General features: G+C 38.8%; 1 protein-coding gene across 10 annotated transcripts in view; it reads left to right on the top strand.

Moving 5' to 3' along the window:
* MAP3K13 (mitogen-activated protein kinase kinase kinase 13) overlaps positions 1-26,067 on the top strand; it is a 169,572-nt gene that overhangs the window by 45,906 nt on the left and 97,599 nt on the right. The window contains exon 1 of one of the 10 annotated variants that reach the window (XM_025877288.2): positions 24,446-24,667. The exons of the other annotated variants lie outside the window; for them this stretch is intronic. The gene's annotated coding sequence lies outside the window, so the exon portion shown is untranslated. Of the gene's footprint in view, positions 1-24,445; positions 24,668-26,067 lie in introns of those variants that run through there. 10 annotated transcript variants of the gene reach the window in all.

Genomic DNA, 26,067 nt, shown 5'->3' with positions numbered 1-26,067 from the left:
TATTTCCAAAATTGCTAACACAATAAAAGAGAAAATAACGGAAGGCTAATTTCATGACCACATTTAGAAAAGTCAAGCAAATTGTAAAATCAAAAGAAATACTTGATTTAAGTAAATCCTTGGAACATACAATCTATGCCATATTTTCAAGGGAACAATTAGATAAAATTTCACATAAATATATTCCTTTCTCTATATATTTCCCCCCAAAATCTTCAGTACCAAATATTAAGTTCATTAGGGTACACAAGAAAAACATATAAAAGTGAAATCCTATTGCAGTATCATTAAAAGGAATCAATATTTTTTGCATAAAATATAGAAAAATACTTGTCATAAATAATGCTCAGAAATATTATAAACCAGAGATTAAATTTAACATCCTATGAAAAGCCTCAAAAGCCCTCCTAAAAGAAAGCTACACTGCATTAAGTTCCTCAAAAAGAAAATAGATATCAATGACACTGATACATTTTAACATTTAACAATATAGTTAATATATAATTCAAAATAAAATTTTCAAGTAATTTTTAACAGTGGTCCTCAAATTAGTTAAATTAGTTAAAAATATGCATTATCAAGCAAATTATCACTCAGTATCTCTAATGAACATATACTCACTGATGAAAACTAGGTTATATCTAACAGTAGAAAGTGGATTAATATCAAAAAAGGAGAGACTGGTACAGCCATTATGGAAATAGTGTAGAGGTTCCTCAAAAAATTAAAAGTAGAACTACAATACTATCCAGGAAGCCCACTAGTGGTTATGTATCCAAAGGAAATGAAATCAAGATCTTGAAGAGCTATCTGTTCTCTCATGTTCATTGCAGCATTGTTCACAATAGCCAAGATATGGAAACAACCTATATGTCCATCAATAGATGAATGGATAAAGAAATACGGTGTAATATACAATGGAATATTATTCAGCCATAAGAAAGGGAAACCCTGACATTTGTGACAATCCAGAGGATATTATATTAAGTAAACTAATTCGGAAAGATAAATACTTTTCTATCTTATTTATATGTGGGATCTGAAAACATGGGACTCAGAAACAGAGATTAGACCAGTGGTTATCAGGGACTGGGCGGTAGGGAAGATGGAAGATATTGTTTAAAGGGTTAATTGATTGTGGTAATCCTTTCACAATGAAAATATATATCAAACCATCACCTTGTACATCTTAAATATATATAATTTTTATTTGTCAATTATACCTCAGAAAAACTGGCAAAAAGTTTTAAAAAGAGAAGTTGACTATTAATTTCATAACAAGATATGATTTATTTAATATTATAAATGCTGTTTAAAATATTTGATAGACTACAAAATACTTTTTTATGTTTTTTTTTAAAGATTTTATTTATTTATTTGAGAGAGCGAGAATGAGAGAGAGAGAGAGAGCATACGAGAGAGGGGAGGGTCAGAGGGAGAAGCAGACTCCCTGCTGAGCAGGGAGCCCGATGCGGGACTCGATCCCGGGACTCCAGGATCATGACCTGAGCCGAAGGCAGTCGCTTAACCAACTGAGCCACCCAGGCGCCCCAAAATACTTTTTTAGAATTTGTAAATAAGAACAGAGTTTCCTAATTTATTAAAATCACACATATACAAGTCTAAGTTTTTCAAAGCATGGGAAAATATGTTTTAATGTTAAGTTTAAAAAGCAAGATACAAAACTGCATAAAAACTACAGTCTTGGCTAATTGATAAACACACAATGAAAAGACTGAAAGGTAATGTACAAAAACATTAACAATAGTTATTCTGGCTTTTGGGGACCGTGACGCTGGAAAGGTTCTGGCCAGCCGAGGATGTCAGATCTCCCTGTCAACCTTTCCACGAAGCCCCTCAATAAAATGGTTTGATTCCCCCCCAAAAAAGAAACGAAACAAAAAAACAATGGTTATTCTGGGGAGCTACTTTTAATATTTTCTTTTAATTTTTAAGAACAGAAAAAGATCATTTTTAAAAGAGTCCACACCAACCTTTTGGGAAACTGGTAATAGCTGTTAAAGCTGAACATGTACCTCATGCAACCCAGAAACTAGTGATATTTACTGAACGCCTATGTGACAGGCCTTGTCCTGAGCACTTCATATGTATGTTGAATTGCAGTGGTGAGGGTGGGCATCCTTGTCTTGTTCCCAGTCTCTGGGGAAAAGCATTTCATGTTTCATCATAAGCATGGTATTGCTGTAAGTTTTTTGTAGATACATTTTATAGTTTGAAGAGGCTGTCTTCTGTTCCTAGTTTTATGAGAATTTTCATTATGAAAAGGTGTTGAATTTTGTCAAATTCATTTGCTATGTTTATTGGGATGATTTTATCACTATTCCCTTTTATTGTCTTAATGTTATATTGTTTGAGTTTTCTGACATTAAACCAAGCTTGCATTCTTGCAATAAATGCCATTTCAGTCATGTTGGGCTATGTGTTTCAAAAATTCACTAGGTTCGTGGGGCGCCTGGGTGGCTCAATCGGTTAAGCATACAACTCCCTCTCAGCTCAGGTCTTGATCTCAGGGTCGTGGGTTCAAGGCCCATGTTGGGCTCCATGCTGGGCATGAGCCTACAAATCAATCAATCAATCAATCAACCAATCAATCAACGCACGCACTGCAGGTTCAATTTACTAGGCTTGGTGGACATTTTTGCATCCATATGGGATGCAATGAGGAATATCAGTATCTATGAAGGATATTGGTTTGTACCTGTTTTTTTTTTTAATTTTATTTATTTGACAGAGAGAGATGCAGCGGGAGAGGGAACACAAGCAGGGGGAGTGGGAGAGGGAGAAGCAGGCTCCCTGCAGAGCAGAGAGCCCGATGCAGGGCTTGATCCCAGGACCCTGGGATCATGACCTGAGCTGAAGGCAGACGCTTAATGACTGAGCCACCCAGTAACTTTGTTTTTAATAATCTTTGTCATGTTTTTGTACCAGGGTTATGCTGGCATTCTAGAATGAATTAGACGGTATTTCCTCCTCCTGTGTTTTCTGAGTTTGTATAGAATTCATATTTTTATTGGTAGTAGTGGGTGGTGGTAGTGGTGGTAGTGATGGTGGTAAATGTTTGATCTCACCCCTTGGTAAAGCCATGTGGGCCTAGAGCTTTTTTGGGGGGAGAACACTTTTACTATGAATTTGATTCATTATGAATTCTTTAATAGATATGGAGAGACTTAGATTTTTCTCATTCTTTTTAAGTCAGTTTAAGTAATTTGTGTTTTTTAAGATATATCCATATTATCTACATTGTTGCATATATTGGAATAACATTCATAATATCTTTGTATTGTTAGTGTCTTTAGTGTCTGATGTGATATCCCTTCTTTCATTCCTAATGACAATTTTTTATTTTTGTTTTTCTTAATACACTATTTTTAGTTTTAGGTTTATGAGAATGAGCAAAAAGTACAAAAAGTTTCAATATTCTTCCTCATCCCCACACTCAGTTTTCCCTATTATTAATATCTTGTAGTAGTATGGTACATTTGTTACAATTGATGAGCCAATAACAATACATTTTTATTAATTGAAAGCTGTAGTTTACATTAGGGTTCGTTCTTTGTGTTGGATCATGCAGAACAGTTCACTGCCATAAAAATCCCCTGTTCTCCATCCCTTCATCCTTCCTCCCTCCCATAGACTGCTGGCAACTGCTGATCTTTTTACTGTCTGCATAGTTTTGCCTTTTCCAGAATGCCATATAGTTGGGATTATACCTTTCAGTTTGGCTTCTTTCACTTAACACAATTTGTTTTTTTCTTGTTTCACTATCAGTCTTGCTAAGGTATTGACAATATTCTTAAAAATTATCTATAGAAAGTTTATTCATTTTCTGTTTTTTAATTTCATTGGCTTCTGTTCTTTATTATTTCTTCTTCTTTTTTTGGGGTTAGTTTGTTCTACTTTTCCCAGCCTTTTTTGGTGGAAACAAATCATTGCTTTTAAATTCTTCTCTAAGCTACACATTTAAAGCTATAAAATTCCCTTTAAGTACTGGTTTAGTTGTATCTCAAACATTTTGATATGCTTTCTTCATTCTCATTTAGTTTGAAATCTCATTTTCCTTGTGATTTGTTTTTTCTCACATGGACTGTTAGATGTGTATTTTTTAGTACCCAAACATTACAGGCAATTTTTTAAATGATTTATTTATCTGAGAGAATGGGTGTGAGTGTGAGAGCAGTGTGAGGGGCAGAGAGAGATGGAGAGAGAGAGACTCTCGAGCAGATTCCCTGCTGAGCGTGGAGCCTGATGAGGGGCTCAGTTTCACCACCCTGAGGTCATGACCTGAGCTGAAACCAAGAGTTGGTCGCTCAATCGACTGAGCCACCCAGGCACACCAATAGGGATTTTTTAGAAAAGATATCTTATTGATTATAAAAAAAAAAAAATAGATAAAAAGACTCCAGTCTTGGGACGCCTGGGTGGCTCAGTCAGTTAAGCGGCTGCCTTCAGCCCAGGTCATGATCCCAGCGTCCTGGGATCGAGTCCCACATCAGGCTCCTTGCTCAGCAGGGAGCCTGCTTCTCCCTCTCTCTCCCTCTGCTTGTGCTCTCTCTGTCAAATAAAATAAAATCTAAAAAAAAAAGACTCCAGTCTTTTGAAATTTACTGAGAATCATTTTAAGGTCTGAATGAGATCTCTGCTAATACTGTCTTGAAATCTACTTTGTCTAACTGATAGTATATAGTTACAGGAGCTTTCTTATACTTAGTATTTGCTGATATACCTCCCCCCCCACCTTTTACTTTCAAATTGTCTGTGGTTTTATATTTGAGGTGTCTTTTTTTATAAATAGCATATGGCTGAGTCAAGCTTTTTTTTTTTTTATCCAGTCTGACAGTCTACCTTCTAGTCCTTCTATATTTAATGTATTCATTGATATGGTTGCACTTAGGTATACTTTTTTCTTTGTTTTCTATTTACCCCATCTGGGTTTTGTGCCCCATTTCCTTCTTTGACTGATTGATTTAAGTTTATCAAATATTTTGTAGTATTCATCTAATTGATTCATCAATGACTGTTGAGCTATATCTTTTATTTTTATTTTTTTAAAAAGATTTTATTTATTTATTTGACTGAGAGAGCACAAGTAGGCAGAGCGGCAGGCAGAGGGAAAGGGAGAAGCAGACTCCCCACTGAGCAGGGAGCCTGACACGGGGCTCGATCCCAGGACCCCAGGATCACGACCTGAGCCAAAGGCAGACACTTAACCATCTGAGCCACCCAGGCACCCTGAGCTATATCTTCTAAATATTTTTAGTACTTTCTCCAGAGATTTTACTATGTATCCTTAAATTATTATAGTCTACTTATTAATATTATGCCATTTCTTATAAAATGTAAAAACTGCAGATATAAAATATATGACAGTGAGAACACAAAAGATGGGATGTAATAGAATTATACTGTGTTAGGGTTAACATGAGGGATACTTGTAGCATTGAAACTCTTTAGTTTCTTAACTGTGGTGGTGGTTAAATGAACCTACACAGATGATAAAATTATATAGACCGTAATATACCCACCCACCCACACACACACACACATCCAAATAAAACTGGGGAAATCTGAATAAGACCAGCAGATCATATCAATGTCACTATCCTGTATTATCCTATATTATACTCTAGTTTTGCAAAATGTTTCCATTGGGGAAAACTGGACAGAATTTACAAGGGATCTCTCCATATTGTTTTTTGTAACTATATGTGAATCTACAATTATCTCAATAAAAATAAAAAATGTTCTTGCTGCAAAGTAAGTGACTTTCATTGCTAAAGTAAGGGGTTTTCAAGTATCAAGAAAGAAAAAAGACAAAGCACATTTCTACTTTGATTTATGTATTACAAAAATAGAATATTCCACACTACTTCTTAGTTCCTATTGCCTGCTTGGTAGAGAGTGGTAGAAGGGATTCGGAACAGTATTTATCAACATGCCTGCACTTAAGTGTGGCAGATGCAGGCCAGCTGTGCACCAATAGGCCTTCACTGCCCAGGCCTACAGAGACTCTCATAAAGTAACTATTGCAATATCCAATCCAACCTGCTGTGTTTGTGCAAGACTGGGTTAAAATTATGCCAGCCCAAAGGGATTTTATCCTGTGCTTAAGAATTTATAAGAAGAAAAATCTGTAACCTTATTCAACCAACAAATGTTTTTTGAATGCTTCTGTTTATTTAAGTACTCCGCTAGATGCTGAGGACACAGGAATGAAAATGACACAGTAACTGACTTTAAGAAGCTTAGGGTTTAATCATGGAACACTACACCAAAACAAATGATGTAATATATGGTGATTAACATAACAATAAAAAATTAAAAAAAAAAGAAGCTTAGGGTTTAGTTCAGAATGCAAACTTATACTCCAGTCATTACAATAGAAACGTGTTAAATATGCACAGGATGCTGTGGAAACAGAGGAAGGACCTCCAACAGATCGAAAAAGGTCATCAAGGGTTTCTGAAGGAAGGGGTATTTGAACAAAGTCTTAAAGGAGAAGTAGTAGAAAGGAAGACTCAACAGGGCACTCTAGGGAGAGGCAATAGCAAGGTCAAGTACCTATAGGTGAGGAGAATAAGCAGTTCACTTTGGCTGGAGCCTAGAACTAGGGGTGGTAGGAAATGAGGACAGAGAAGGTGGTGGGATCGCTTCAGAAATAGCTTTATGTGCCAAGGTCAGGAGTTTGTACTTTATCCTGAGGATTATGAGGAACTTCCTTTACATATTTTAGGGCTTAAGTGTGTACCCTTTCCTCTTATAAGGACACCAGTCATTGGATTTTAAGACCCATACTCTATCGAGTATGACCTCATATTAACTTAAATAATTACATCTACAAGGACTAATTCCAAATAAGGTCACATTCTAAGGTTCTAGGTGAATATGAATTTGGAGGGGCACACTCTTGTGCGCTGTGGTGGGTTGAAGTATAAGATGAGGAGAGGACATGCAGATATACACATAAAGAAGAGGGCCATGGGAAGACAGAGGAAGAGATTGGAGCAAAGCAGCTACAAACCAAAGAATGCCAAGGATTGCCAGGAGCCACCAGACGTTAGGAAGGGGCAAAGAAGGATTCTTCCCTAGAGTCTTCAGGGGGAGCATGCCCTTGCTAACACCCTGATTTCACACACCCTGATTTCGCCTCAAGAACTGTGAGGGAATACACTTCTGTTGCTTTGTGTGTAATTTGTTACAGTAGCCTTAGGAAAGTACTGCAATATGTAACCCACATTCTAGGTATTATGGGTTCAGCTCCTTGTCTTAGTTTTAAGATATTTTTATTCCTTCAAGAGGCAGAGCCTGATTCCTCACCCCTTGAGTGTGGGCTGGATCTAATGACTTGCCTCTAATGAATAAAGGGAGAATGAGGGTATCCAGGTTTGAAGACCAGACCAGGGCTTGGCAAACTATGGTCCATGGGCTGGCCGCCAATTTTTATAAATAAAGTTGTATCGGCACGTACCATGCCCATTTGTTTATGTACCGGACGTGCTTGTTTTTGCACGAAGACGACTGAGGTGAGTAGGGTTTGCATGCCATATAGAGACTATAAGGCTTGCAAAACTAAACTACTTCCTGTCTAGCCCTTTAAGAAAAAGTTTGCCAATCCCTGAACTAGGTCATAAAAAGCACTGCAGCTTTTTGCTTGCTCTTGATAACTTGCTCTGGGGAAAGCCAGCTGCCCTGCCACGAGGACACTCCGGCAGCCCTGGTGAAATGTCCACATGGAACAAGGAACAGGGCCTCCTGCAAGCAGCCACGTAAGTGAACTGCATCCATGGTCAACAGCTTGATCGAAACTTCCTGAGACCCTGAGCCAGAACCACCCACCTAAGCTGCTCCCAGATTCTTGACCTTTAGAAACGGTGTGAGATAATACATGTTTGTTGTTTTAAGCTGCTGAGTTTCGGGGCAGTTTGTTATGCTGCAACATGTAACCAATCCTCTCATCCGCCCCTTCTGCAGTTTTGAAAGCATCCTGTGAGCGGCTCCCGGGTCTTACCCATGCCACAGACTTTGGCTATTTTAGAAACATACCAGGGAATGAAACCTTTTTATAAAGAAACTCCCAGATGACATAGATAAGACTTTTAGGAAACAAAGGATAGTGGTGGGCAAGGGCTCTATTTCCCATATTTTTCGTGATCCTCTTATTAACTAACAGCACCAGGTGTGATCATGGCTACTGAGATTGGCTGACAAATATTATTTGCTGTTGCTGACAAAATATTAGGTTTGTAACCATGCTTATTTGAGTCATCAGGCAGGATGTTTGCTCTGTTATGTTACTCACTATTATTTATATAAAAAGGAGTATTAGATAATGCCATTATAATCTTTATTAGGTGTGGCTCGAGGGTTTTAGTTGCCCTCTGTAAGTGTAAACCAAGTTGTCCCTAGCTGGGATGGTGTTGAGTTCTGTGGGTATGTTAGTTTTCTATTGCTGCATCACAATTTTATCACAGACTTAGTGGCTTAGAACAACACACATTTATTGCCTCCATTTCTGTGGGAGAGGACTCTGAACATGGCCTAGTCTGGTCTTTGGCTTAGGGTCTCACAAGGCTTCAATCAAGGTTTAGCCAGGCTGGATTCTCATCTGGAAGTTCTACTGGGGCACTCCTGTGGTTGTTGACTGCATTCAGTTCCTTGTGGTTGTAGGACTGAGAGCTTCAGTTTGGGGAGTTTTTTCCCCTTTGGTTGTTGTTATCTGTTGGCCAGAGGGTGCCGTCAGTTCCTAGGAGCCACCATATTTCCTTGCCATGTGGGGTTTCCCAACATGACCACTTGCTTTCTCACAGCTAGCCAGTGGAAGATCTCAGCAAAACAGGCACTGTGGTTTTATCTAGCATCATCACAGAATTATGTGCAGGTAATCACATACATCCCAGCACCTTTTCTGTATTTTATTGATGGGAAGTAAGTCTCATTCACTCTCAAGGGCAGGAATCACACAAAGGTGTGAACATTAGGAAGCAGAGGGCATGGGAGCCACCTTATGGATATGTCTGCCACAGTGGACTTGGTGATAATGCAAATCCTACCTGCAAGGTGGAATTAATGTCTCATCAAAGATAATTGCTATACCTAAAAAAAAAAAAAAAAAAAGAATGTAGTGCATTGTTTTTTGTTCTGGGGGTTTGTTGGTGGTGTTGTTGTTTTATCCTCTGTGCTGCAAATGGTTGACACCTGGGAGGGCGTTGAATTAGAAGAATGGAGGGAAAATGAACAGAGATGGGATAAACAAAAAGCAGAGGAGATAAAAGATATAGCTAATCCTAAAGCACACCTCCAGGCTGGAAAATACTGTAGCTGGAAACAGCTTGGCATGCAGCTAGGTAGATTGACACTAAGCAAAGGCTTCCTGCAGATGGGGAGCCTAAGGTACCATTGCCAGTAGCACAAAGAACCCATTTCCACAGGGTCACAGATATAGCGTAACAAGTTCTATTATTTGTTCCTTTTCAATCGTACTGGCATAGGTGGTATTCAAGTTTTAGTAAGACCTTAGAATAAGAAGGGTAACAGTAGATGTGATAGATCCCTAATCTACCTTGATGTGTGACTTGCATTCATTCATTCACTCCCAGAATTTCGATTGAATGCTTACCATATGCGAGGCCCTTTGCTAGCGCTGTTCAGTCTTACATGTTTATGATGTGTGGCAATGGAAAGAGGGCCACATCTACTGGGTACACCTGCCATGGGTGTGCGGGGAGGAGTGGAGGCACATGGTCTAGTTCTGCCAGCCCTGGCATCTAGTGTTCTTATAACAAGTTTGGTGGATAAGGACAGGAAAGTAAGTAGGTAAGTCACAGGAAATCTTCGAAAGGGAGAGACATGGACATGGCAAAGGAGAAGGCTAGCCACTAAGAGACTGAAGATATATTTATCTGTGCCCAAAGAATCTGATAGATAGTAGGGACTCAGTTATATCAGCTGTCTTACCTCTCTCCGTACACAGTCTCTCCTCATTTTTTTTTTCATTTTCTTAAACATATACTGTTCCACTGTGTGTCAGACATAGTAGTAGACACCATGGTAACCAATGGTAATCACACTGAATAGAGCCCTGACCCCTTTCCCTTTATGCCTCATCCAGCTTGGAACATCATTAGCCATTTCAACAAACCTTTCCTCCCAGTCTTACTTCCTTCACTCTTTGTCAACCTTTGGCCCTTTCTCCTCTGACTATGCCCAACCCAGAGTACTTCCCTAATCATGTTTTCTGCTGCCATGATTGTTTTGCCTCCTTAGTTGGGTCCTCACTGCTGACTGGTGGCATTTAATTTATATCTATTCACATTTCCCACAGCCGCTATCCAAACCTCTTCTGTTCCCTCTGTTCTCTGTGATTCCAGCTCTGTCCCCCTCTTTCAGCAGGTTACTGTGCCCCCTGAGGGGGTTTCCCAACTTCCTTTCTACTCCTCTTATAATATTCCATTGCCATCCTCACTTTTCTATTTTCTTGTAAAATGAAATAAGTAAATACACACACATATCTTCTTGTTAAGGCTTTTAGTCCCAAACCCTCCTACCTCCTTAAAGCCTATGCCAGCCATGACCATCCCTCATTCTGGTGAAAAGATATGTTACCTACTACAGCATAGTATATTACAAAATTGTTTCTGGGCAGCTGTGTCTTGAAATTTTGATATCTCCTTTAAAATTACAGGGGAGGGCGCCTGGGTAGCTCAGTCATTAAGTGTCTGCCTTCGGCTCAGGTCATGGTCCCAGGGTCCTGGGATCGAGCCCCGCATCAGGCTCCCTGCTCAGCGGGGAGTCCGCTTCTCCCTCTCCCACTCCCCCTGCTTGTGTTCCCTCTCTCGCTGTGTCTCTCTCTGTCAGATAAATAAAATCTTAAAAAAATAAAATAAAATTACAGGGGAAAACTGTAATAAGTTTTTAAAAGTTAGAATAAGTTAAATAAAATAACAATGAGCACTTATTGGCAACTTTTAAAACTTCATTTTTTCCAAAAGTAATACAATTTGTACTTCATAGTTTGAGAAATTTAGATTAAAAGGGAAAAAAAATAAAATCATCCCTATCCTAACCATGGTTAATATTATATATAGTCTTCTAGGTGTGTATGTATATATGTATTGGATCACATAGTACCTATTATCATGTTACCTTCCTTTTTTCACACTTTGTCACGAAATCTTTATAGCTAGACCCTTTTTGCAAATTTCTGGTTACTTGTTTAGAATAAATCCCTTAAAGTTGAATTTTGGATCAAAGGGTATTTACAATTTAAGCCTACTGATACCTCTTGCCAAATAATTATACTTCAAAGAGAATCTGGTATCTCATTTTGTTTTAATTTGCAGTTCTTTGATACTGAATTTACACATTGTCTTCACTGGTCATTGCATCTCTATTTTTGTGAATTGCCTGTTCATGAACCTTTTCCTCCTTCCCCCACTTCATTTGTATGTTTATCTACCTTGATAATTTTTGAACTCAGAGTTGTTCAAATTAGTAAAAGTGTATTTTCTACTTCAGTTTTCCAGTAGCTATGAATTGGGTTTTCTGAACACAAAAGATAGACTAGTTTTTGCATATAAGGTAGACCAGAGAAAACATATGTCAAGCGTGGCTTGTTCTTAGCTTATTTACCCTCTTTATGCAACATTAACTTATTGATCATCATTCAAGTTCTTGGAATAATCAGTAGCTTCACTAAAAGTAAAACGTAATGACCTTGATCTCAGTCTACTTGTCTGACTTATAAATTATTCTTCAGTAATATACTGCATTTTGTCTTTAGAATTTTTCCAGCATATTTTTCAAGTTTGCAGTAGGTGGCAGCAGCAGAAAACATTCTTTCGTTTGCTTCAAAACGTAATCAGGCATTTATGGGGGACAGTATAAAGGAACTTGCCCTAAATGTGAAGAGCTTTGTCATGAAAGCCACTCAGAAATGTACATTCAGCATGAGGTCTGTGAGTATTTCATAGCCTACCTAAAAAGTATGCTCCCAACAAATACTCTTCCTTACAAAATGCATTTTATTTTTCAAATGTTGCAGTATTTACTAATTAGGCTATGTTTTACTATTTTTTTTCTGGAAACTTCTTCTCCCCTCACACACATCTTCTTATATTTATAGTGAGAGTAACTTCAAGACACCAGCCTCTTTTCCAGAGGAGTGACCTTTGGAACGGTGACCGTTTAATATAGAGCTTTGAGTAATTTGATACACTAAAAATACATGCTAAGAAAATGTGGCCTTTTTAGGCCACTCCTTCATTATGGGTGGTCTTCAGTGGGGCTCCACTTTGCTCATTTAAAAATTCAGGGCCAATACATGTTTCAAGAGTATTCGTAATAATTTTCTTTAGATCTTAATACTCCCCCCACAGTTGAATAAGCATCGTCTGTGATCCTTTCACAACAGGGGCAACCAACACCACAACAGGGGACTCGGGAACACGCACCTGCTTTTGCTTTCAGACTACAATGACAGGTGGATATCGTGTTCCATAGGCCAGGGCGGGTGGCTATACTCAGGCGCTGAGATTGTGGGCTTTGAGGGGAAATAGGAACACTTGTGTACTGTGGCTAATTGAAAGCGAATGATGATTTTGGGATGGCAGAGAGACCAGATTATTCTCAACTAGATGCTATAGGAAAAATATGGAACTATAAGCAGTGGCTTCCTTGTCTACCTTTTCTTAAGATTGCCTCAGAATGAAAAAGAACAGAGTAGGATTCAGGAACAAAGTGAAGGTGATCAGGAGTGGTTTTTCCAACTCCAAAGATTAAGGGGTGTTTTTTGAGGGGAGGAGGGGAGGAAGCATTCTTTCACCCTTAATTCCATCCCAGCTCAAACTCTATATGTGAACATGTAATAAGAAAGGAAAGTTTCCAGTTCCAGACTGTAAAGTTCTTTAGGGTAGGGACTATGTCTTTATCACCAGATCTCAGCTCAACGTCAGCACATTACTGAGTGCACAGTGAGTTTTTATGAATGACTAAATGAAGTTCATTAACTACCTCAGAGCAACCCCCTCCTTGCATTCTTTCCTTTCATATCTCCCTAAAACTGCCCCCTTTCTTCATGTGCTCTGGAGCACACTGTGCTTACAGTGACATATGCATTAACTCTTCCTCCTCAGCAAGAGTAGAGCTTCCCAGAGAGGTAAAGAATTCTTTCTGGCAAAGAATTCCTGTTGCTGTTGACCAGCCAACACAGAAGAGGTGCCTAGGCTGAAGGCTTTTGGGATGGTTTTTTTTAAAAGATTAAAACATTAAAACTTCCTGGGCTAAGGGAAAAAGGAATTTTGTAAGAATCGATAACATTATTTTCAGGCCCTGGTATGTTTAATTAGGTTTCAGTAAAACATTTACGAATTGATTCAAATATTCTTCAGTCATATTTTCTGAATTGCAAAGGACTTGTTATCAGGAGTAAACTTCTGTAATACTTGTATGACCATTTCCACTTAGAGCTTGTTGAATCGCTAATTGTTTGGGTCTATGTTCTTGTTTCTTTGTTTTTGTTTTAGTAGTACCATCTAGTTATTCTAGAATTTTGTCTCGTGTTAGATTTCAGTACCTTTGAGACAAAACATGTGACTTTTAAAAATCCTTGCTGGCTTTCCTTTAGAACTGAGGACAGTATTCTATGTCCCAGGAGGAGTACTGAGTGAGTCTTAACTGTGTCAAGAAAAGAAAGAGGTAGCATTCGTAGTCACTGTTATCTTACAGACAGACAGACAGGATGATGTACTACAAAAACACTCAGGAGACCTGGGATCAATTCCTGGCTCTGGCACAAATTCCAAGACTATGGACAAATCTCTGAACCTCAATTTCTTCATATGTAAAAAGAAAAAGAGAGAGAGAGAGACAGAATAGATTTGACCTTTAAGGTTTCTCCCAGTCCTTGATCCTCTGAGTCAGTATTTCTTCTCCAGATGTCTGGAACAATCATTTCTTCTTTGTCTCATTTAGGAAATAGCCATATAACACCAGGTAACAAGATACATTAGTTGGGATACAGGCTAAACAGCAGTAACAGTCTCAACAAAATTTGGTGGCTCAGAAAAGGAAGACTGTTATATCAGCCTTCATTAACAATCCTCAAGGAGGCTGGTATTTCAGTACATAGACGACTCTGATTGCCTAGAACATTCAAAGCCCAAAGTTAATGGTTTTGATGCTCTGCTATTGCCTGAGGTATTATCATCTGCAAGGTAGAAGCTGACTCAGCATGGGAAGGAAGAGAGTCCAGGACCAGTAACCTAGCTTCCTGGATAAGAAGACCTGAAAGTTGCACACCTCACTTCCGCTCACATCCCATTGGCTAAAGCTCAGTCATGTGGTCACATCTACAGCCAGGAGAATAAAGTCTTCAGCAGCATAGCATGCACCCACCTAAAACTTTAAGAGTGGGGGTGGGGTAAAAGTTCTATACCTAAAAGGAAAGAGATTCAATATTGGGGGACAGACTCCACTTTCTGTTATAATTTTAAGCCACAATAACAATTTGTATTTTGCTGCTGATTGTGCTTCTATCTTATTTAATGAAATGAGCTGAGATCGGGATCTGTGATTTATCCCTATATATACACACCCCACAGCCCATGTCAAGGTGTCTTGAACATAGATGGCATTCAACAAAAATGTGTATATTTGATTTATATATTGATTTTTCAGGGCATGAAATAACCACTATATTCACACCACCCCCACCTATAACCTGCTCTATCTACTTATTGCTTGTTTCGTGAATGTTACATGTAAAACTTTAGTTCTCAATCTAGTTGAGGAGACTTGATGCGGAGCAGGTTGCTCCTAGTAGCAGCTACTGTCTTTTGCTAGTAGTAGTAAAGATGGTTTACCTTATTTTTGGGTAGCATGATTACATGTAATGGAAAATCAAGAGCTTTCCAGTGTGGCTTCATCATTTGGTTTTAAGTGTATTCCCTAGATATCACATGTAATTCTATTTATGAGTAAACTTTAAAACAGATACTTCCTGAAATAGTTTTGGGTTCTGTCTTCTCTGTTCCCTTCATTAGTGTTAATAATAAACAACTGACTGTGGTGCTGAGTGTGAGTCTATGTAGTGTGAGCCTATTTACGGATAGTCGTGTAAGGCTCCTTTTAGAAACAGGCCAGTTTTGACTCCGTGTTAACATGTTATCCACTCTGACTTCCAGTGCCATAGCTACTGCTCTTGTACACTTACAATCTTGTCTTGGAATAAAAGTACTAGCATGTGCCTTATCAGTTTTACATTCGATATGAACTGTCTTTTTTCTTTCAAGATTTTTATTTATTGATTTGTCAGAGAGAGAGAACATGCATAAGCAGGGGGAGCAGCAGCAGAGGCAGAGGGAGAAGCAGGCTTCCTCCTGAGCAGGGAGCCCGATGAGGGACTGGATCCCAGGACCCTGGAATCATGACCTGAACTGAAGGCAGACGCTTAACTGACTGAACCACCCAGACGTCCCGATATAAACTATCCTTGAACAACTGTCCTTATTCTCTCATATCTAGTTTCCCCAAATCCTTCCTCTTTAAGGTCCAGTTCTAGTTTGCCTCCTTTTTATAACCAGCTGTAACCACCCAGCCCCAAATAATCATTGTATCAGAAAGAGAGGACCTAGTTCAAGCCCTGGGCAAACTGCAGCATAAGGACAGGGTGTGTTTGTATAAAGACAAACCTTTATTCCCTTTACAAACATGCCAGCTTGCCAAAGACAAGTAAACGGCAAGTACTGGGTATGGTCTGAACCAGGAGGAGTGGCTCCCAGCCTTTATTCAGCCTCACCCAACATTCCCAGAACCCTCGCTGAGCCTCAACACCACGTATCTTTGCTCCTTCTTTGCTCCTCTCTGGACATTTTTCTCCAAAGGACAAGACACCTTTTTCTGCTAAGGGCTTTGATCTTACCTCTGTGTGTCAACAGAGGGCGGCAGAGAGCACCACTCTACAGCCTCCGTAAATATCAAAGTAGGACAGTCCCAACCCCCTAGTGCCTTTAGGGAGACAAATATGGGGGACTTTTTTTTTTTTTTTTTTTAGCTATGACAAAGACTGTTGCTGTTATAGGCATGGAGAGTGCTAAACATTTTGCATTATGTAGGAAAGTACCATGCAAGCAAGAATATTCTCACCCCCAAATGTCAATTAACTTTCTTCTAGTGTTGTTCTCCAACCTCAAGTGAAATATCCCCGTCTACCCCACTGATTTAGCACTTTCACCATTTTGTGTAGTGGTTCAGCTTACCAAAGCTCCTTGAGACAAAGAATTGGCTTTTTCATCTTTGCATTATTACTGTTTTAGTTCACTTTTAATTTTTAGTCACTGAATGATTGTAGACAGGTCTTTAATGGGGGAGGGACAAGGGGTAATGGACAGAATTAAAGTAGAGTCAGTAGGTTACCGAGTTTAGATAGAGCTAGATTAGATTAGATGAGCCAATCTTCCTGAACTTTAATGTTCTCACATATGAAACAGGACTACTATCTACCCTATTTTAAAGTACTTTGTAAATTGTAAAGCAAAGTACAGGACTCTTTATAAAGAATGTCTATGAACAGATTTGTTCCCAATCATTATTTCTGGAATTTAGATATCTTATACATTAAAAGAAGATACTTAGGAAGATATTTTAGCACAAAAGGCATGGCCAGCTCTGTGCCATGAGTTCACTCTTGGAGCCCTAGCTTCAGGTGGCTTTGGCTCCCTCTGAAGCACTTGGACTTGGTGGAGAGATTGGTGGAGAGACCATGTTCTCAAATGCAGATGCAGGAGCAGACTAAAAACAAAATGGCAGATGTTCACTATTCCTATGTTTTGCTCTTCAGTTCTCTTGCTTGCAGTATGAAGCTAAAGTTCAACAGAAGAACAGAAGTTAGATGGTTTACCTGGCCTCTCAGAAGTAGTACAAATTCTCTGTGGATGAGTAAAGTAATATATAAATTTTCCTTTTACTCTTTTCAATATGGAAAGAGCCTTTATAAACTCAAGATATTATTTCTAGCCCCACTAAGTTTAGGTTTATGGTACCTTGCCAGAATTTGTATATTATGGAATGGTGTATTTCAGGGATGCTAAATATTTTATTAATTGAGAAATCCATTTGCTTTTGATTTATTTCAGTGTATCTTCATTATTGATCAGAGAAGAATTCTTTTTTATTTAAAGATTGTATTTATTTATTAGAGAGCGAGAGAGAGACAAACAGCATGAGAGGGGAGAGGGTCAGAGGGAGAAGCAGACTCCCTGCTGAGCCAGGAGCCCGATGTGGGACTCAATCCCAGGACTCCAGGATCATGACCTGAGCCGAAGGCAGTCACTTAACCAACTGAGCCACCCAGGCACCCGATCAGAGAAGAATTCTTACATCCTTCGTTTGTAGTCCTCTTTTTGACAGGGATAATACATTAAAACTTCTTTAAGCTGTTGAAATTTAGTCTAAATAGCACATAAAATCTCTAAGCAATTGCTTTTCTCCAGCTGACTAGATGTTTTATTATACTTTGATAAAAAATATTAAAGACTTCAATTCCATTTAACTCAAAATATTTTTCAAAGTTTGCCATAATTATGGGTTTTCTTTTATCATAAAGATGATTGTAGAATTTATGGACATGAGACTTTCATCTTTTTAAAAGTTGATATGTGTTCAGTGTACATTTTTTAGTCTGTTTCAAAAAGGATTTGAAGTCCTTACCATGAAGTATATATACAATAAGGTTAATAAAAGGGAAATCAAACCCAAAGCAGGGAAGAGAAAGCAAATGTGCTAACCGCAAAAGCTAAAATAGATACAGATATATAAATTGACTGATAGACAGATTTGAGCATAAACTTGGCTTTGAGCTTCCCACCAGCAGGGATTAAAAAAATGGAAATTCAGTGGATTACATTGTTGTTATCAAAAATGTGGGTGCCTAATAATTTTTCAAGAACAGAAAACTTTTCCCTGGTATTAAGTTCTAAAATGAATTCTTCGTGTGAATTGCTTGCATATGAGACATCATGCACGATAATGGACAACACAGAAACGATATTGCTGTTCCTTATAATAATTCTTGATCAAAGAAAGGCCGTAACACGCGGGCTGTGACAATGATTCTGCTCAGGGGTACTAGGTTAATGATAGTTAGGTAACAGGTAGCTTTCTGAGGATCCATCTATCTCCCTTGATACAAGGATAAATCTTAGTGATACTTAACTGATTGAGCCACCCAGGCACCCACATTTTAGTGATACTTAAAAGAATTTTTTTTCCTTAGATGTTTCTTAAAAATCGCTTTCTCAACTAGGCATTTAATGGGAGCTAGACAGCAGCAGCAGTAACAATTAAAATTGAAGTAATAGTTTGCTGCAGCCTTTGAATATTGAAATTTGAATATTGAATATTTACATTGCTATCCATGCTATCAAACCATATGCTTTGAAAACAGGGAAAGTTAGAGTTAACATTCTGATATGAAAGTAAAGAATTTCAGCCAGTGTTCCCACATAGTAGGTTGTTTTCCATATCAGTTCAAATGATTGTATGTAAACTACAGGTTTTCTTGGGAAATTTTAGCATTATTTTTTGTTTGGTTTTTTGGTGAACAGAGTTTTTGGTCACCTAGCTTAACCTCCTGAGGGTTCACCCCTCCTCAGCTACAGAACCTCAGGGAGTATTATTCCCCAATCTCCCCAAGGAAAATGATTTGGATGAGCTTTTCGTTGGAAAATGTGTCCCTAGTACATATTTTTTAAGAATTTCCTACAAAGAGGGGCGCCTGGGTGGTTCAGTCATTAAGCATCTGCCTTCGACTCAGGTCATGATCCCAGGGTCCTGGGATCGAGCCCCGCATCAGGCTCCCTGCTCGGCGGGGAGCCTGCTTCTCCCTCTCCCACTCCCCCTGCTTTTGTTCCCTCTCTCGCTGTCAAATAAATAAAATCTCAAAAAAAAAAAAAGTGCATGTTTAAAAAAAAAGAATTTCCTACAAAGATCTGTTCAAGCTTATTATAAGCAAAATAAAGATGTTGTGTTTTTCTCTGTGGTTTTTAATCCCTGGATCTGCACAGTTGTTGAAATTTCCCTTGCTGAGAATAGAAAGGCCCATGGTTGTTACCACAATAAAACAAAAACAGCCACCAGTATCATTTGCTGAAGTCTCTTCTATATTACAGATTCTGTGCTAGTCTTCTCATGTATTAACTTTCACATAATAGGCATGGCCTATTATTATCCCCATTTTAATAATGAGAATATGGAAACTCCAGTTTACCTGAACTTACATAACTGAGAAGTGGCAGAGTCAGGATTTGAACCCAGATCTCTTTACCAGCTTTTAACTACTACACACTGGTGCCTGTGGCAGAAATGTGAATCTTCATGTATTAGCCTTGAGGTCATTATCCTCTTTCTTTTTCGTGATATTTCTGACAAAATTTGTCACTGGGTCATTATACTTTGAACTTCTCTTAGATTCTGGTTTAATGAGTCATTTTCCTTTAAAAAAAACAATTTTTCTTAAAAAACAATCCTAGAATAACTCATATTTTTAGAGCAAAATAATTGTACCTTACCTTCTGTTCTTAGGTTGTCTTCTAATAATGAAATTTGAATATCTTCTTGAGAAATAAGACCAGAGTTATCTTCCAGTCATTACTGAGATTTGAAGAGGTTCATTGGACTCTTAAAAGTGCTTACTCACCTAGATACTGGCTTTGTAGTCCTCCACACTTAGCATGCCCACATGCTGAAATAAAGACTTACTTGTAATGATGGGACTTGGCTTGGTATCTCTAGAGTTGCCGTGTCCCATATAGTAGCCACCAGCCAGCCACATGTGACTATGGATTTTAAAATTTAGATGTACTATATGGTGGCTAATTGAACATAATAAAAATAAAATAAAATAAAATTTAAATGAACTAAAATATAATTTAAAATTCAGATCCTCAATCACATTAGCCGCATGTTATTTTATTATTTTTTTAATTTTATTTTATTATGTTTTGTTAGTCACCATACATTACATCATTAGTTTTTGATGTAGTGTTCCATGATTCATTGTTTGTGTATAACACCCAGTGCTCCATGCAGTGCGTGCCCTCTTTAATACCCATCACCAGGCTAACCCATCCCCCCACTCCTCTCCCCTCCAAAACCCTCAGTTTGTTTCTCAGAGTCTGTAGTCTCATGGTTCATCTCCCCCTCTGATTTCCGCCCCCTTCATTTTTCCCGTCCTACTATCTTTTTTTTTTAAAACATATAATGTATTATTTGTTTCAGAGGTACAGGTCTGTGATTCATCAGTCTTACACAATTCACAGTGCTCACCATAGCACATACCCTCCCCAATGTCTATCACCCAGCCACCCCATCCCTCCCACCCCCCACCACTCCAGCAACCCTCAGTTTGTTTCCTGAGATTAAGAATTCCTCATATCAGTGAGATCATATGATACTTGTCTTTCTCTGATTGACTTATTTTGCTCAGCATAATACCCTCTAGTTCCATCCATGTCATTGCAAATGGCAAGATTTCGTGTTTTTTGATGGCTGCATAATATTCCATTGTATCCACATCTTCTTCATCTGTTGATGGACATCTTGCACATTAGCCACATTTTAAATGCTAAACAGTCACATGTGGCTACTGTATTAGTGCAAATTATAGAACATTTCCATCACTGCAGGAAGTTCTTAGGCAGTGCCGCTCTAGGATGTACATTTCTCATGGTCCCCTCTCCCTACCTTCTTTCTGTTCCAAAAACAACAATGGCTTCCTCCAAGAATGACCTCTACCGTTTCTGTAATTTGGGGGAGATAACTTATCTTCCCAATGATTTCCCATGACATTCAACAGGAGAAATTGTTGTTGGCCCTGTTAATATTTCTGTGGTACAGGAAAGCACGCTAACCCAGATCAAGCTCATCTTACTAAAATGGCAAGTCCATAGAGCCAGCTCGTTTTTATTTGCCAGATTACATATTGAGCCAACTTCTTAGGTAGCTGTGTTTAAAACAGTTTACAGACTGTTTTTTTGAATTGCGCCAGAGATACCCTGATCCCTGGTAGACTTGTTGAGTAACGATGTTGCTTTCAAATCTTACAGCAAATCGTCGGCTTCCGTAACAGAGTTGGCCATCTTGTTGACATGTTCCACAAAAAGGTTGCCTCCTTCTACTAGTTAGTCTGTATTATTTTCCAAAATAATAATACAGACTAATAGATACTAATAATACAAAATACTACGGACTAAGTTTTGGGGGAAAAAACTGTTATTTTCTAATAAATCTGATTCTTTTAGTGTATCCTGGTTAGTTTTGATTGCTGTTAAAAGGGACAGAGATGGGTGCCTGGGTGGGTGAGTCGGTTAAGCGACTGCCTTCAGCTCAGGTCATGATCCTGGAGTCCTGGGATGGAGTCCCGCATCGGGCTCCCCGCTCAGCAGGGAGCCTGCTTCTCCTTCTGACCCTCCCCCCTCTCATGCTCTCTCTGTCTCATTCTTTCTCTCCCAAATAAATAAATAAAATCTTAAAAAAAAAAGGGACAGAGATGTATGTTCTTAATTCCTTTCCATTTATGGGTTCTAAAATAATCTTGGTACATGGACATATAAGCCAATGTGGTGCACTAAGGCTTACTAGGAATGTACCAGTCCTGCATTTGTCTTGAGCACTCCTATCTTATAGGGGTAAACTTCAGTCTATCTTTTCCAAAGTGATATTCCACAGTAAGCTCCTTTAGAGAAATTTGTTGAATATGTTATTTGCCAATGATACTCTATTGTTTAAGTATATAGAACAGTGCCTTGAACATCTTTGCTGTGTGTAAAATAGTCCTGGAGAGTTTTGTTGCATTTTGTTTTTCCAAATGAGCTAAGCAGGGTGCAATAGTCCCTAGTGTCAGGCTTGAACCCTCCACAGCCACACGGAGACTGGCAGCCACTCTCCTCTCAGCTGTACAAATAGTTTGATTAAGAGATAGAGTAAGATCTCTATTCAGAATGTTCTTGGTCACTGGACACCTCATAATGGAGGCCTTATATTAACCACTGTTGTTCTAGCTTCAGGGAATTCCCAAGTTCAAGAAAGTTGTGATCAGTTTTAGTAAAGTATTGGTAATCATGAAGTGAAATGATGGGGTATAGGGGCAGTGAATTATATTAATCTCCACTTCTGTATAACTTCTAACATTTTTAAAATAAAGAGTAAAGAAACGTCATGATTATTTTGCTATCATGTTTTATGAGTTCCTTATATATTTTGGAAATTAACCTTTTATCAGATACGTGTTTTACAAATGTTTTCTCCTGTAGGTTATCTTTTCATTTTGTTGTTTAAAGCTTTTTAGTTTGATGTAGTCCCACTTGTCTATTTTTGCTTTGGTTGCCTGTGCTCTTGGTGTCATTTCTAGAAATTATTGCCAAAACCAATGTGAAGAATGGGCAAAGGACTTGAATACACGTTTCTTCAAAGAAGACACACATATGAACAATAGGCATATGAAAGGGTGCCCAACATCATTAATTGTCAGAGAAATGCAAAGCAAAACCTCAGTGAGATATCATCTCACCTCTCTTAGGATGGCTACTATTTAGAAAAGAATAACATATGTTGGCAAGGTTTGGAGAAATTAGAACCCTGGTACAGCGTTCGTAGGAATGTAAAATGGTGCAGCAACTATGGAAAACAGTATGGAGATTCCTCTTAAAATTAAAAATAGAACTACCATATGATTCAGCAACTGCACTTCTGGATATATGCCCAGAAGAACTGAAATCAGGATCGCCAAGAGATACCTGCACTTCCATGTTCATTGCAGCACTGCATAGCCAACATATAGAAACAACCCAAGTGCCCATTGGCAGATGAACAGATAAAGAAAATGTGGTGTATACATACAATGGAATATATTCAGCCTTAAAAAAAGGAAATTCTGTCATTTGTGACAACATGGATGAGCCTGAAGGACATTATGCCAAGTGAAACAAGCCAGTCACAAAAAGACAAATACTGTATGATTCTGCTTCTATGAGATATGTACAAGAGTCAAACTCGTAGAAGCAGAGAATACAATAGTGGTTGCCAGAGATTGGGGGGGGGGAATAGGAGTTGTTATGATCTGCTCCACAGTATTGTGCCTATAGTTAACAATGTGGTCTTATATTGTGCACTTCAAAATTTGCTAAGAGAGTAGATCTCACATGAAGTATTCCTACCATAAAAACAAACCAAAAAACCTGCAAAGGAACACAAGAAAACCCTCTGATATGTCTACTGTCTTGACTGTGGCGATGGTGTTGAGGGTGTTTGCATAACTCTAAGCTCATCCAATTGTACACATTACATATGTGCATTTCTTTGTATATCAATTATGTCTCAATAAAGCTGGTAAAATTATTTAAATTAGAAAAAAATTTTAAAGATTTTACTTATTTATTTGACAGAGAGACACACAGCCAGAGAGGGAACATGAGCAGGGGGAGTGGGAGAGGGAGAAGCAGGCTTCCCACTGAGCAGGGAGCCCGATGGATGCGGGGCTTGATCCCAGGACTCTGGGATCATGACCTGAGCCGAAGGCAGATGCTTAACGACTGAGCCATCCAGGCGCCCCTAAATTAGAAAAAAAAACTTTAAATGTCATGAGCTCTTGGGTAATTTAATATAGCTGTTTCTGCTGTGTATAGTAAGGCATCTTATTAAAACCAAAATTTGCTCTAAGAATCGTTAAGAGCTCTTTTGGAGCTGTGTCTTAATGAGGAAATATTTACCTACCTTATTTAAATGCAGCATTGCTCTTCCACACCCACTTTGACGCATCACAAAGGTGAGCAAGATGATATTGTTCTAAAAAGTAATTACATTTATGCAATATTGTCTTATATATTTATATTTCTTAATCACTAGGTTATTCCAATTAATATTTCCCTACTGTTTTGCTTTTACAAGCCTTGGTGAGCAGGGCATACATTTTTTACTGGTCGCTAGTTTTAGGAACTGTTTCCCTGACTTTGATTTGTTTTTATCACTTGGGAACAGGCACGTTGCTGGACAGCAAGAAAAGAGTTAAAATAGCTCTAATGAATAAAAGACTGTGATTCTTCTATATGCATTTTTGGTAGCCCCCATTCCACTGAAATTCTATTTTGATTCCCTCATTCAATAGCAATAACGTTTTCATGACTTTCACAGCTACACACACACACACACACACACACACACACACACACACACTCACTCACTCACTCCCTTCCCCCGCACCCCCCTTCCCGCACCCCCTCTAGCTGCCAGTCTGTCTTAAGGCAGTGGCAGACGCCTGATTGGCGGGCTCTGTTTATTCTGTGACCAGATTCCTCCTAAAAGAAGGCAGGCCATGAGTGCCTGAAGCCTATTGGTCCGGCCTGCTCTGGACCCTCCCTTTCTTTTTCATGGCACACACCACAGCGAAGTCTGTGCGGAATCCTAAACCGGCCCAATTTACATCCATTCATGAATCTGTGACGTCAGCAAGCCTTTGGGCTTCTTTGCGGTGGGCTGGAGGATTGTGTGGGTGGAATCCCCCTCCCCCTTATTTTTCTAATTCTGCAAGGCTTTTTAAATTAACCTTCCATCTTTTTAAAGCAAGAAAATGGAACGGCATGTGTAGGAATTCTTCATTGTTGTGAGTATCACACTCTTTTTTTCCTGTTTCATCAGCATTTATTTCACAAGGACAGATGGAGAAGGTATTTGAGATTTGAGTTGATTAGAAAGCTGATATTATTGAGGGAGACACGGTGAGAAAGACAGAGCGAAAGAGTAACCTGAAACCCCGTTAGAGCTCGGAGCCTCCAAAACTGACAGCTGGTTTTCCCTTTGCTCGTCTGCTTGCTTGCTAGACGTGGACATTTTTCATTTACGGTTCTGCACGTTACCTCTGGATGCTGGCTTGGCTTTCCTTAAAGGGAGATTCATTTCTCGGAGAAGAGGATGTGGGTCGCGTGAGAGGCAAAGCCCCAAACTGGTACCAGAAAGGTGCTGGGGGGAAGCCGGGCCAGCTAGACGGAGCAGGTTCTAGCCTGCTGAGCTCTGGTCTTCCTTTCTGCTGCCCTTTCTGTTGTGTGTCACCCTTCACCTCCCCTTTGTTCCATAATTGTGTACCAGTCAAGGTCTTGAGCTTGTAATCTGGGGAAGATGAATACTTGTCCGACCATTTTTCCCCCCAAAAGCTCTTATTATGGGAGTCACAGGGGTGTATTTATACATCTTTGCAGCTCTTTCTGTCACTTTGTGCTTTTTATTTCTATTTTCGAAAACTTGAAAGCCTGCACCAGAGGCAAAAGGGGAATGATCCTTAAATCCTGATCTGTAAAATATCCGCCAACGAAAATTAAGAAGTGGTTTCGTATATAATATATTCCATAATTATATTGCATAGAAATGCATATGAGTGTTTTCTGAAGATGAACTCCCAGCTGAAAATAGTTTATCCCCCTGTACTTGGCAAACATGGAAAAGTTCTGATATGTTCCATGTATTAAGTTAAGGTTTGATACTTTGCTTGGTGTTTCAACAAAAAGTTAGTATTTGTGATCGTATTTATTTTCCAAGGTTCTGGATTATATTCTGGTGAAAGTTGGGATGATAAAGAAGAGGGATGGGACGCTGTGACATAGTCTGCCCCAGGGCAGCTCCTCAACCTAGATAACCTAATAGCATTTTCCACCGCCCTCACTTGAGCAAATTATATTCTAGTCGGCAGCGTGTACCTGGTCCACGTCTCCAGTGAGAGGGAAAGCAAAATGTGTCTGTTAATTTCTTATCATCTAGCCTTGTCATGTTTACCTTGTATAATCAATACTTAGTTTTGAGATTTTCCTATTATAATCTTTTCTCGTGAAATAGGGCTTCTAAATTAGGACTCAGGTAATCTATTTTGAAGATTATTAGTGAATCTTCCAACTGTAAACTCATTCAAAATTACCTGAGGATTTGAAGTTTTCTTTTGTTTCTCATCTTGGCATTGCCTTTATTCATTTTGTTTTTCTGAGTGCAACTGTACTCACTAGAGCTATAGAAGGG

Source organism: Callorhinus ursinus, unplaced genomic scaffold, assembly GCF_003265705.2.
Source record: "Callorhinus ursinus isolate GAN/ISIS: 27379988/994484 unplaced genomic scaffold, GSC_fseal_2.0 scaffold1, whole genome shotgun sequence".
NCBI classification, from domain to species: Eukaryota; Metazoa; Chordata; class Mammalia; order Carnivora; family Otariidae; genus Callorhinus; species Callorhinus ursinus.
This window is presented reverse-complemented; position numbering and strand designations above follow the sequence as displayed.